Source organism: Delphinus delphis, chromosome 12, assembly GCF_949987515.2.
Source record: "Delphinus delphis chromosome 12, mDelDel1.2, whole genome shotgun sequence".
NCBI lineage: Eukaryota > Metazoa > Chordata > Mammalia > Artiodactyla > Delphinidae > Delphinus > Delphinus delphis.
In genome coordinates this window covers 20056536-20067488 of record NC_082694.2, presented here as the reverse complement: position 1 = coordinate 20067488, position 10953 = coordinate 20056536, and the positions used below count along the sequence as shown (strand labels likewise).

At 37.2% G+C, this 10953-nt stretch overlaps 1 non-coding gene across 1 annotated transcript; it reads left to right on the top strand.

Annotated features, from left to right (window-relative positions):
- Nucleotides 1-6803: 6803 nt before the first annotated feature.
- On the top strand, nt 6804-6967 carry LOC132435668 (U1 spliceosomal RNA). The gene has a single exon (XR_009521611.1). It is a non-coding gene; the product is annotated as a U1 spliceosomal RNA (small nuclear RNA).
- The last annotated feature ends 3986 nt before the right edge of the window (nt 6968-10953 follow it).

Below are 10953 nucleotides of genomic sequence, written 5' to 3'. Positions count from 1 at the left end.
GAGGATGTCATCAATGTGAGGTCATACCTGTGCTCCCAGAGAAAGTGGGATGTGGTGAAGATCTTGCCTGGGAAGATTGTGTGTGATGGCAAGGCTGTTGAGATACCTCATGGGAAGTCAGGTAAAGGTGTTATATATCATACTGAAAATTAGGCAAACGGTGGCTGAGAGGATATTGAAATATGCATGAACAGAACATTTTAGCCAAGTCTATGATAGCAAAATATTCATCAGTTGCTGTTTGGTTGTAGTCAGTAATTTTAATAATGTCAGTGATACCACAGAATTAAGGTTACAGTAAAATCCACCATTCATTCTTTTCAAGTTTAAGAGCAGGCCAAACTGACTATTAAATGGAAAAGCAGTGAGGATAATCATTCCTTCACTAAATAGTTCTTGTATAATGAGTTTTAATCCCTGAAAGTCTGTTTTAATTTATATTGGGACATATTAACTATTTTACTTGAGGAAGGGGGAGCTGGTCCATGGGTTCCCATTTTGTCAAGCCAATGTGTAAGTTCCAAATACTTAATTTAACTTTAAATCAAAACGTATTTTATTTTATTACTCATTAGTTCAGAGCATCCATTCTTACTTTGGGATATTTTAGGGCATATGTGTGTTGACTGAAAAAAAATGCACAACGTAAAAGTTGAGAATTATGTTTTATTTGGCAGACAAAATGGACTTAGGCCCAGGAGACAGCCTCTCAGATAGCTCTAAGGGACTGCTCTGAAGAGGTAAGAGAGGAGCTAGGATACATAGGGGTTTTTGCAACAAAAATCACGTAGTTGGAACATCAAAACATTACATTTAATTAAAGAAAACCAGACATCTCAAGTTAATGAATTTAGCACTTTTCTATGTAAGGGAAGATGCAAGAGTCTGGGCTCACTGAAATCATTCCTCTGATATTAACCTTAACTATCTTGGGCCAGTATCCTGTCTTTCCCACCCTGAATCCCCTCAGGGTGCACCAACCGGGGGAGGCTGCAGTGGCTGCTGGCTTGATGGCTGCAACATCATTTGTTTGCTGATATGGCAAGCGACATTCTTCATCCACATGTTCTATGATCACAGGAAATTTAATCAAGATGATAGTTCTGATGGTTAAGGTGAAACATAACTATTTGTTCTCTCTTTAATATTTGGAAACTCCCCTAAGATACCCTACTTAAATTTACTGGGATAGCCAGATGTAACTCTAGTTTGAGCTCCAGTGTTGATTAAGGCCATGAATATTTGCCAACTGATGCATTTTAGGAGATTTGAAGTTAATTCAGAATCTGTGATGTGGAGGCATAACAGGAAATTCGTACCCTTTTATCTTTTTGTTGAATAAATTATTTTGGTAAATTTTGGATTTCCAGTTGGGTTAAATTATGGACATTTGTTTCAGCTTTTTCTCTTTGCATCTAGGTTTCTGTCCTTCCTTCTATCAATGAAAAAAAAATGTTGCATGCCATATCAGTAAACAAAGGCTGTTGCAGCCATCAAACCATCACATTACAGCCATCCCATCCCAAAGGTGAGCCCTGAGGGAACTCAAGACAGAAACAGGATGCCTGCCATCTAGCAGTCAACTGCTGCAGCCACCCCTGAAGGGTGCACCCAGAGGAGACTCGGGGTGAGAAAGCACAGGATACTGGCCCCATATAGCTGAGGTGCAGATCAAAGGAATGATTTTAATGAGCCCAGACTCTTGCATCTCCCCATACATAGAAAAATGATAAATTCCTTAACTTGAGATGTCTGGTTTTCTGACTACCTGGTCTTTGTTGCAGAAACCCCTATATATCCTGGCTCCTCCCTTTCCTCTTCAGAGAAGTCCCTTAGAGCTATCTGAGAGGCTGCCTCCTGGGCTTGAAACCTCATTTTTTCCACTAAATAAAACATAATTCTCAACTTTTACATTGTGCCTTTTTTTTTTCAGTTGACACTTCCTTCTTTTTCAGTGGTTACTGGACATACTTTGGGGGAACCTCTTTATCTTGATCATATTTCTAAATTTATTCCTTCAGAAAGTCTCAAATTGGTATCACTAGATTTAGGGGCCTCCTCTATTACAAAGAGGGAATTAATTCCTGGCTGTGCCAGAGGCATACCATAGTTATTTTTCCCTAGAATTCTGAGGATCAGGTTTTCTTTTGGTGTCAGAGGCATAGGTAGCAGCAGCAAAGGCATTTTGTAGAGTCTTAGTGAGTTACTTGCTTTGGGATGTAGATTTCAACATGCCAAATAGTAACATTTCCTCCATGCAAGTGGGTCCACATATTTTATAGGGTATGAGTCTTTCCCTGAACCCTCTATTGAACAGAAGACAATGCTGGGTTGAGACACAAAACCAAGGGTCACAGGGTAAAAATCATTGATTCTCCTGAGCCTAACACCTCTCACAGCTTATGCTGGAATCAAATCACACAATAGGTTTAGCTGTGACACACAACCCAGGGCCACTGTAAGGAGGGCTTCAATCTCATAGTGGTGTATGACAGAGGCTCCATAGAACTAAGCAAATGCGGCACAATGCAGCCCAGCTCAAAACACAAACTTAACATCAGTCAGCAACACAGCTCAAAGTAAGCAGCTGCTCAAAATAATGGCTCAAATGCAGGCAGCAGAGCCAGGTAGCAAACCAAAGCAAGAGAAGAGACCTCTGCTGCTGGTGGTTATTGTCTAGACATCCTGCTGACAGAACCACTGTTTTGGACATTCAGTGAAAAGAAGATAGGCCCCACCTAAAACACCAAGGGGTTATAAAAAAATTTATTACTCATGCAAGGAATTCCTGGGGAGAGCAGGAAGGCAAAAGCTGACTTGAGCAAGGCAGAAAGAATGGATTGGGCTTTTATGGTAGCTAGCACATGTGCATGGTCTTGGATTTTATCAGGTTTGAATTTCCTATAGGCACCAAAGGAGGAGACAGCACAAACTTTCTCATCTGCCTATTCAGATGTAGAATAAAGAGGAAGAAGAGGGCCAGGCTTAAAAGCAGGAGTCGTACATCAAAAATATGCAGTCAGACCCTTTATTCCACCCTTGAAATGTTGACCCTGTGAAAATATTACCCATCTGAAAACTAAATGAAACCCTCACCCTCATCTTCTCCCCAAATGAAAAGCAGCAAGGAATTAGTATAGATACTTAAAAACATAATTTTCTATTTAAAATTCCCTTTATATCTACATTATTTTCCTAGGATCTCTTCTCCTGTTAAAATAGAATTTGGGGGAAGCATAACCAGAATTATTCATAGCAGGAGTAAAACTTAGAGATTGTTTCTTCTAATACTTTTCTAAAACAGGTGTTGAAACTAAATCCAGAGATTTAGTCCAAATGCCCCAAGTGGAATTTTAAGTTAATCTTGTCATAAATAATTATTTAGTTAGTTTTGGGAGTATCTGGATTAATCTTCAACATCTGCATTCTCATAAAGGCAGGACCTTGTTATAATCCCTCTTTGCTTTCCTAATGTGGGCTTTAGTCTTAACTTAATAAAGTCTTTTCTTTGGGGAAATAAGTAAAGCTGTGAATTTCAGTTCATTTGGATAGAGCTTTGATTCCTCACCTAAGGCTTGATAACAAGACAAAAGCTTGACTTGTAAATCTGTTGTGTCATTCATGACTGGGACTTGCTCCAAAGATGTCACTAACCCTGCCTCATAACAGACTTCTGTGATCACTGTTGATGGAAGATTCTTATTGCTTAGAACCTATGTTGGCTTAGACAACAAGTCTAATTTTGCCACATCCCTTTGAAGCTAGTTCTAGCCCCCAAATTAAGTTCTGCTTTTTTCATTGGCTCATCTGGATTATCAACATCCCTCGGAGCCAAAGCTTATCTGAGTTACAACACATTTTAATAAGTGATTTTTTTTCCCAATTATCCATTCTTTGGTAAGACAGGTAATTCAGATTAGGAAAAGTACCTGAGAAAAGGAAACAACACACATTAGTGAATATAATCATCCTTCCCTCTTTCTTATCTTCTATCTCTCTGACTGTATGACTAAATAATACTCACCCTAATCTTTCTACATTTTCAGAAAAAACACCCTTTCCTCTAACTGGTTTAATCTAGTATAATTCTGAGTATTTATTATACACACAAGCTTAAATGCGGAGATTGTCGTTTAACTTTTTTCCCCATCATTTACTACAATGCCTGTAATATCATGATGGACAATATGGAACAGCTAAGAAATCTAGGATATTGGCTTGATTAGTGGTACTGATTAGTTACCACATATATGCTCTACGTCAATGGTTCTCAGGTTAAATGTGCATAAGAATCCATTGGAAAGCTTGAAAAAAAACAAAAAACATGGATTCCTCTTCCTCAGGTTCGGTGATTCTCATTTAGTAGGTGTCAGTAGGGTTTAAGTATTTGCATTTCTAACAAGCTCACAGTTAATCCTGATGCTGTGGTTCTAAGGACCGCTTTTTGAGTAGCTCTTTGTTCTATAAGAATATTTCTTCATTGTGTGTGGGGCTCACTCACATCCAAATCATCTGGAGTGCCCCACATCAGACCCACTGAATCAGACTATTGGAGAGACGGAACCAGGAATCTAATGATAATATTTAAAGTAATTTTTATCTACACTAACATATGAAAATTCTAAACCACTGTTTCTCATACTTTGCCATACATTATATTCACCTGGTGATGTTTGAAAACTTCTGATACCTTGCTTCTACGTATAGATACTCTGATTTAATCAGTATGAGGTGCAATCAGAGCATCAGGATTTATAAAATTTCCCCAGGTGATACTAATGTGCAGCAAAATTTGGGAACCACTGCTCTAAACAATATTTAAATCAAGCATCTGGGAAATAAAATTAGAACTTTGTTAAAGAGACTTGTTTGTTGTAATAGCCGAGCAAGATGAAAAATCCCCAAGGCATCTCAGAATTCAGATTTGGAATGAGTTAAAACTATGTCACGCCTAAAATTGCCTTGTTTATTCAGTAATTAAGAAAATAAAAATTCTCTTCATGAAGTCTAGAAGCCTCATTCTTAAAAGAAATATGTATTTATTGCTGACATTTAATGAAATCAGCCTTTTACAGAACTTTATTACACTTTGTTTTAATTGGAATTTTAGTTGATCTTGAGGCTTTCTGACACAAATCGAAAAGTCAACAAGGACAATTACAACATTGTCATGTGAGCCCCAGGATTTTATATTAATTCCCTTAATTTACTGATAGGAAAATTCAAATCTTCCACTGATGCAGAGCACGCAGAAAAAGTAAAGTGCTGGGTGATATATTTATTTTAGTGTGTGTGTGTGTGTGTGTGTGTGTGTGTGTGTGTGTGTGTGTGTGCATGTTTTAGAAGCATGAGAGAGTAATACGTAGATCTCAGGAGGAATTTCCTGTCTCCAAACATTATGAAACATCTGAACAACTTACAAAAAGACATGTAAAATCTTGTATTTGTGTAGAATTCCTTTAAAATTATTATTTCATTAAAATTAACTATTTTTTTAAAAAGAGGGATTTCATGTTTTCTATTTGGAGGAAGTGAAGTGGAACAAATAACCTTTGGGTCCAGTTGATTTCCTACAAATCCATATTTCTGTAGGCTCTATCTTCTCCCCTTTGGGTATTCAGGAGTTCTTTTTACCCCTTCCCATATTCACCCAAGCAGTTGCAGTGCTTCTAGAACTGCTGCCTCTCTCTACCTTTCAGCAATTCCTCATGCTTCAAAGTTCAGAAAATTTTGCTGGTGTAGATATAGACAGAGATAGATAGGGATTCTTTCTCTCTCTCTTTAATTACTTGATTAAAGTAATATAATGGAATCCTAATGATTGTAATAGCTATATCTAGTACCTTAGAGAAAAATAAATTCCTGAACTAAAATCAGGAAAATCAAGAGACAATGTATAGCATTAAAATAGCTAAGGATATATAGACTATCATTATAAATAGCTTTTGGTGATAAACTCATGAAAATCTTTCACTTTTCTAATAAGATAGCCTTGGAGACCTAGGAAAAGAAACTGACTTTTAAAACTGAACAAAAACATAAAACAAAAATGGACAGAAAAATGCAACATTGCTTTCTTGGAAAACATTTTACTAACTATTGTTAGGGAATGATTGACTGAAACACCCACCTTGACCAGGCACAATGATAACCACTTGCCTCAGTTGCCTCAGAGCAGGAGGTCCTGATAAGGAACATGGTACTGCTGCCATGAATTTGGGAGGGGCCAAAAGAGGGAGAAGATGACAAACTACCCAGAATCCTTTGTGCTGGAATCCATCTTGGCTGAGAGATGCACATGCCCCCCGGAAGGACCCTGAGTCAGACTATAGGCCAAGCAATATGATTGGCCAGAGACAACCAGGAAACTAACTCCATTACCATGAAACCAGAGACTGCGAGCCACATGGCAGAGCAGTTCTCCTGGGTTCCCTTACCCTACTGCTCTCTGCTGGTGGGGGAAGCCTTTCCCAATAAAGTCTCTTGCCTTGTCAGCATGTTTGTCTCCTTGGGCAATTCATTTCTGAGTGTTAGACAAGAGCCCACTCTCAGGCCCTGAAAGGGGTCCCCCTTCCTGCAATGTTATGATGAGAATGAATTTAGAGTGAGAACATTTTACCTTGTTCAAAATCAGGGACCAGTCTTTAACATGGCAAAAACATAAGAGAAGTCTTTAGAAAATATTTAATTTGGTGGTCTCATGTGGATTCTATGAGTCATTATATCTAGCAAAGCAAGAAATCTGAGAGCAGAAAAGTTTGAATAAATATGAAATAGATGATTGAATTAAAAACTTAATGGATATACGTACCTGTTGGGGGAGATACCATGATCATGAAGGTGGTTTTCCCAGAGCGAGTCTTATCCATTGCACTCTGGATGTGCTGACCCCTGCAGTTTCCCCAAATGTGGGAAACTCAACTGCATAATTTGTGGTAGTGGGGGACTGCATTCGTGCTTTCCCCTTGTGTTTAAAAAACAAACAAACAAGAAAAAACAATGGAGGGGGTAAACACAGACAGAAAATGAAATAAAAAAGGCAAAATCTATATATCTATAAATATAGATATATATATATATACATATAGATGTATCTAGATATAGATATATAGATATATTTACTAGCTTGAGCAAATCTCCCAGAACTCAGAAAAAAAGTAAAAATAGATTGATATAAAGTGCAAAAACTGATGTGTTAAGAATGACCATCAGCTAAAATAGTGGAGTAGGTAACTCCAAGGGACGGTCCCTTCACAGAAACATTGAAAAATCAAGCAAAAACTGTCACAGTCAACTTTATCAGAACACAGGAAACCAGTCAAAGAAAGATTTAAAGTAACAAAGTGAATGCTGAAGAAAAAGATAACTTGTAAGTGATAGAGAAACTGTGGCATTTTTACTTGCATGAACCTCAACCCCACCCTGGCTCAGCAGTGATCTTCTTCATTCCTGAGGGAGCAGGGGAAGCAGAGAGACCTTATTTATACAAAAAAATGTGTTTGTCTGTTCTGACTGCCTGAAGGACTGCCTGAAGGGGACTGGCTGCAGGGCTGAAACAAGCGCATGCCTTTGTTTCTCAAATTATGATCATTACTCCTGGGAGAAAAGCAGAAGGCATTCTTCCAAAACTTTTTAAGACAAGCACCTAAGCCAAAACTCTGGGGGTGGGATGGGTGGGGTGGTTCATTTGAGGTAAACATGATATGCCTGAACCATGGGAGGAAAAGTTAGGGATAGAGTCTTGGGAAATTAAGGCATTCAAGAAGACTCAAGTATACTGGGGAATTTAGAAAGTCACATGCATGCCCAAGGCAGGAAACATGCTTAGAAAAATCTGAGAAGACCCTATGCTTTCGCCTCTAGTGATCCTGATCTCTAACCTCAGTGCAAGCAAGAAGGGAAAACTAAGGCAGAGTTGTAAACTGCCTGGCTAATTTGAAGCAGTACTCTAGCACAGTGTGAGGAATTGGGAGGTTATTTCTCTCTCTCTTCCAAAACACTGAGCATCGCTATAGGAAAAGAGACTGCAGAGACGTCATGTGACAAAGAATAAAGACTACAAAAATACTGGTGACCCTTGAACAATGAGGATTTTAACTGCTATGGATCCACTGTGAATATTTTTCAACAGTAAATACTACAGTACTACATGGTCTCTGATTGGTTGAATCCATGGATGTGGAGGAATCATGGATACAGAGGGTCCTCTATAAGTTATATGCAAATTAACCCCCACGTTTTTTAAGAATCAACTGTAGTTTAGAAAAATCATTAGACAAGAAAGAGCTACAACCCGTATCAAGCAACAAAAACACCCTGAGGAGAGTAAAGAATCTGATTTCTAGAATTATATACATATTGCACTATGCAAATGTCCATCTTTCAACAGCAATAACAAAATACAAAGCACATAAATAAACAAGAAATTATAACTCATTCACTGGAGAAGTTAATAGAAATTGTCCCTGACAGAGACCAGACATTTACTAGACAAAGGCTTTAAATCAACTATCATTAACATATATGCTCAAAGAGTTAAAAGAAGCCAGGAGAACAATGTAAGAACAAACAGAGAATAATAATAAAGAGTTAAAATTTATAAAGGAACCCAAACAGGAATACTGGAGCTTAAAAGAATAATACCTGAAATGAAAAACTCATTACATTTTAATAGTAGTTTTGAGCAGGCTAAAGAAGGAACCAGTGAACTTGAGTATAGAACCTATATTCAATTGAAGTTATCTAATCTGAGGAGCAGAAAGAGAAAAGAGTAAAGAAAATGAGACTTGTGGGACACCATAAGCATACCAAAATATGTATCACAGTTATCCCAAGAGTGGAGAGAGAAAAAGGGCAAAAAGTATATTTTAAGAAATAATGGCCACAAAGTTACCCAAAATTGACAAAAAAGCGATGAATATACATATTTAAGATATTCAATGAATTCCAAGAAGGACAAACTTAAAGACATCTACACACAAACATGTTATAATCAAATTGTTGAAAGCTAAAGACAAAGACTGAATCTTGAAAGTAGCAAAAGAGATCTGACTAATTATGTAAAAGTGGTCCTCAATAAAATTAACAGAGGTAGTGTTATTAGAAACCATGGGGACCAGAAGGGAGAGGAATGGCATTTTTAAAGTTCTAAATGAAAAAAAAAAAACTTTCCACCAAGGAGTCTATACCTGGCAAAACTCTGCTGGTTTCAAAAATGAAGGGTAAATTAAGACATTTCCAGATAAACAAATGCTGAGGAAGTTTGTCCCTAATAGACCTACCTTATGAGAAATGCTGAAGACAAAATGTCACTAGACAGTAATTGGAAGTCATGGAGAAAAAAGCACTCCCATAAAAATAACTATATAGGTAAATGTAAAAGACAGTAGTATTGTATTTTTGACTTCTAACTTCTCTTTTATTTCCTATGTGATAAAAGATAAGTACATAAAATGATAATTATATATCTATGTTAACTAACATACAATGTATAAAGATACAATTTGTGAAAATAAGCAACATAAAGGGACAAGTGATGGTAAGAACAGAGTTTTGCATGTTATTGACATTTAGGTGATATGTATTCAAACTAAATTTTTATAATTTAAGATGTTAATTGTAATCCTTATGATCATGACTAAGAACACATCTAAAAAAATATACATTAAGGGAATAAGAGAATCAAAATGGAACACAAAAAAGAATTAAACACAAAAGAATGCAGTAAAGAATACAGAAATAAGGAACAAAAAAACATATAACACAGAAAAAGGGCAGAAGTAAATCATTCCTTGTAGAAAAATAATTTAAAAGTAAAAGAATTAAACTCTTCAAACAAAAGGCGAAGTTTGGCAGAATGAATTTAAAGACATGATCCAACTATATGCTGTCTTTGTAGAGACTCACTTTGGATCCAAGAACAGAAGTAGGTTGAAAGTTAAAGGATGGAATATTATATTCCATGCAAATAGCCACCAAAAGAGAGCTGGAGTGATTATATTAATATCAGTCAAAATAGACTTTAAGTCAAAAACTGTTACTAGAAACAAAAGAGGACTTCTGGTTTCTGGTCCAGCATGTAACATGCTTGGAAGTTGTCCCTCTATCTCAGTAAGAAAGTAAAAAGCTGAATAAATTGAAAAATCAACAACCCTTGTAAGATCCATCAAAGAAGTGAGTTCACAGGGCAAACCAAACTTGGAAGGACAGACAAGTGAATACAGATTTTCACAGCTTACTGGAGCAGAAACCCCTGAGCAGAAACCTCTGCAAGAACCAGTACTGGGAGGTAAAACCTGAACTATAATTGATGAATTGTAAGAGGCACCGAGTGGACAAGTCTGAGAGGTAAAAATTCCAAGGCTACTCAGTCACAGGGGGACTCTTACACTTTTAACTCCAGGAGCTCAAAAGCATTCTCACAAAAAATATTATAAAAAAGCCCCTTGTGCTTCCAGCAGGACAAGGGGAAACGAGCCATTTTGAAATGTGCAGAATATTCTATCATTAACCAGGACGGCCCTCAAGAGAAAATTTATCAGAAACTAAATTATTTGGGATTTATCCAAGCTTAACTGACTGGAGGGAGGGAAATACCCAACTCCAGCTCACTCTAGCCTTCCATGTGGAGGAAGGGAAATATTAAACTCCAGCCCTTTCTAGGCATTCTATGCTACCTACAGAAGTTAAAAACTGAGAAGTGCTTGTGAAGTTCACAGTACAATGGCATAGACCCTCTTAAAGACTGAGACCTAATCGTAGAACTATAGAATACTTCTCCTTCCCCACACCTTACCATCACATAACTAACATTACTAAATGCCTATTTCCTGTGTTCATTTTACCTCATACATTATGTCTGGTTATCAAGAAAAAAATTGCAAAGCATATTAAAAGGTAAAAAGACACAGTTTGAAGAGACAGAGCAGCTTTCAGAACTAGACTCAAATGTGG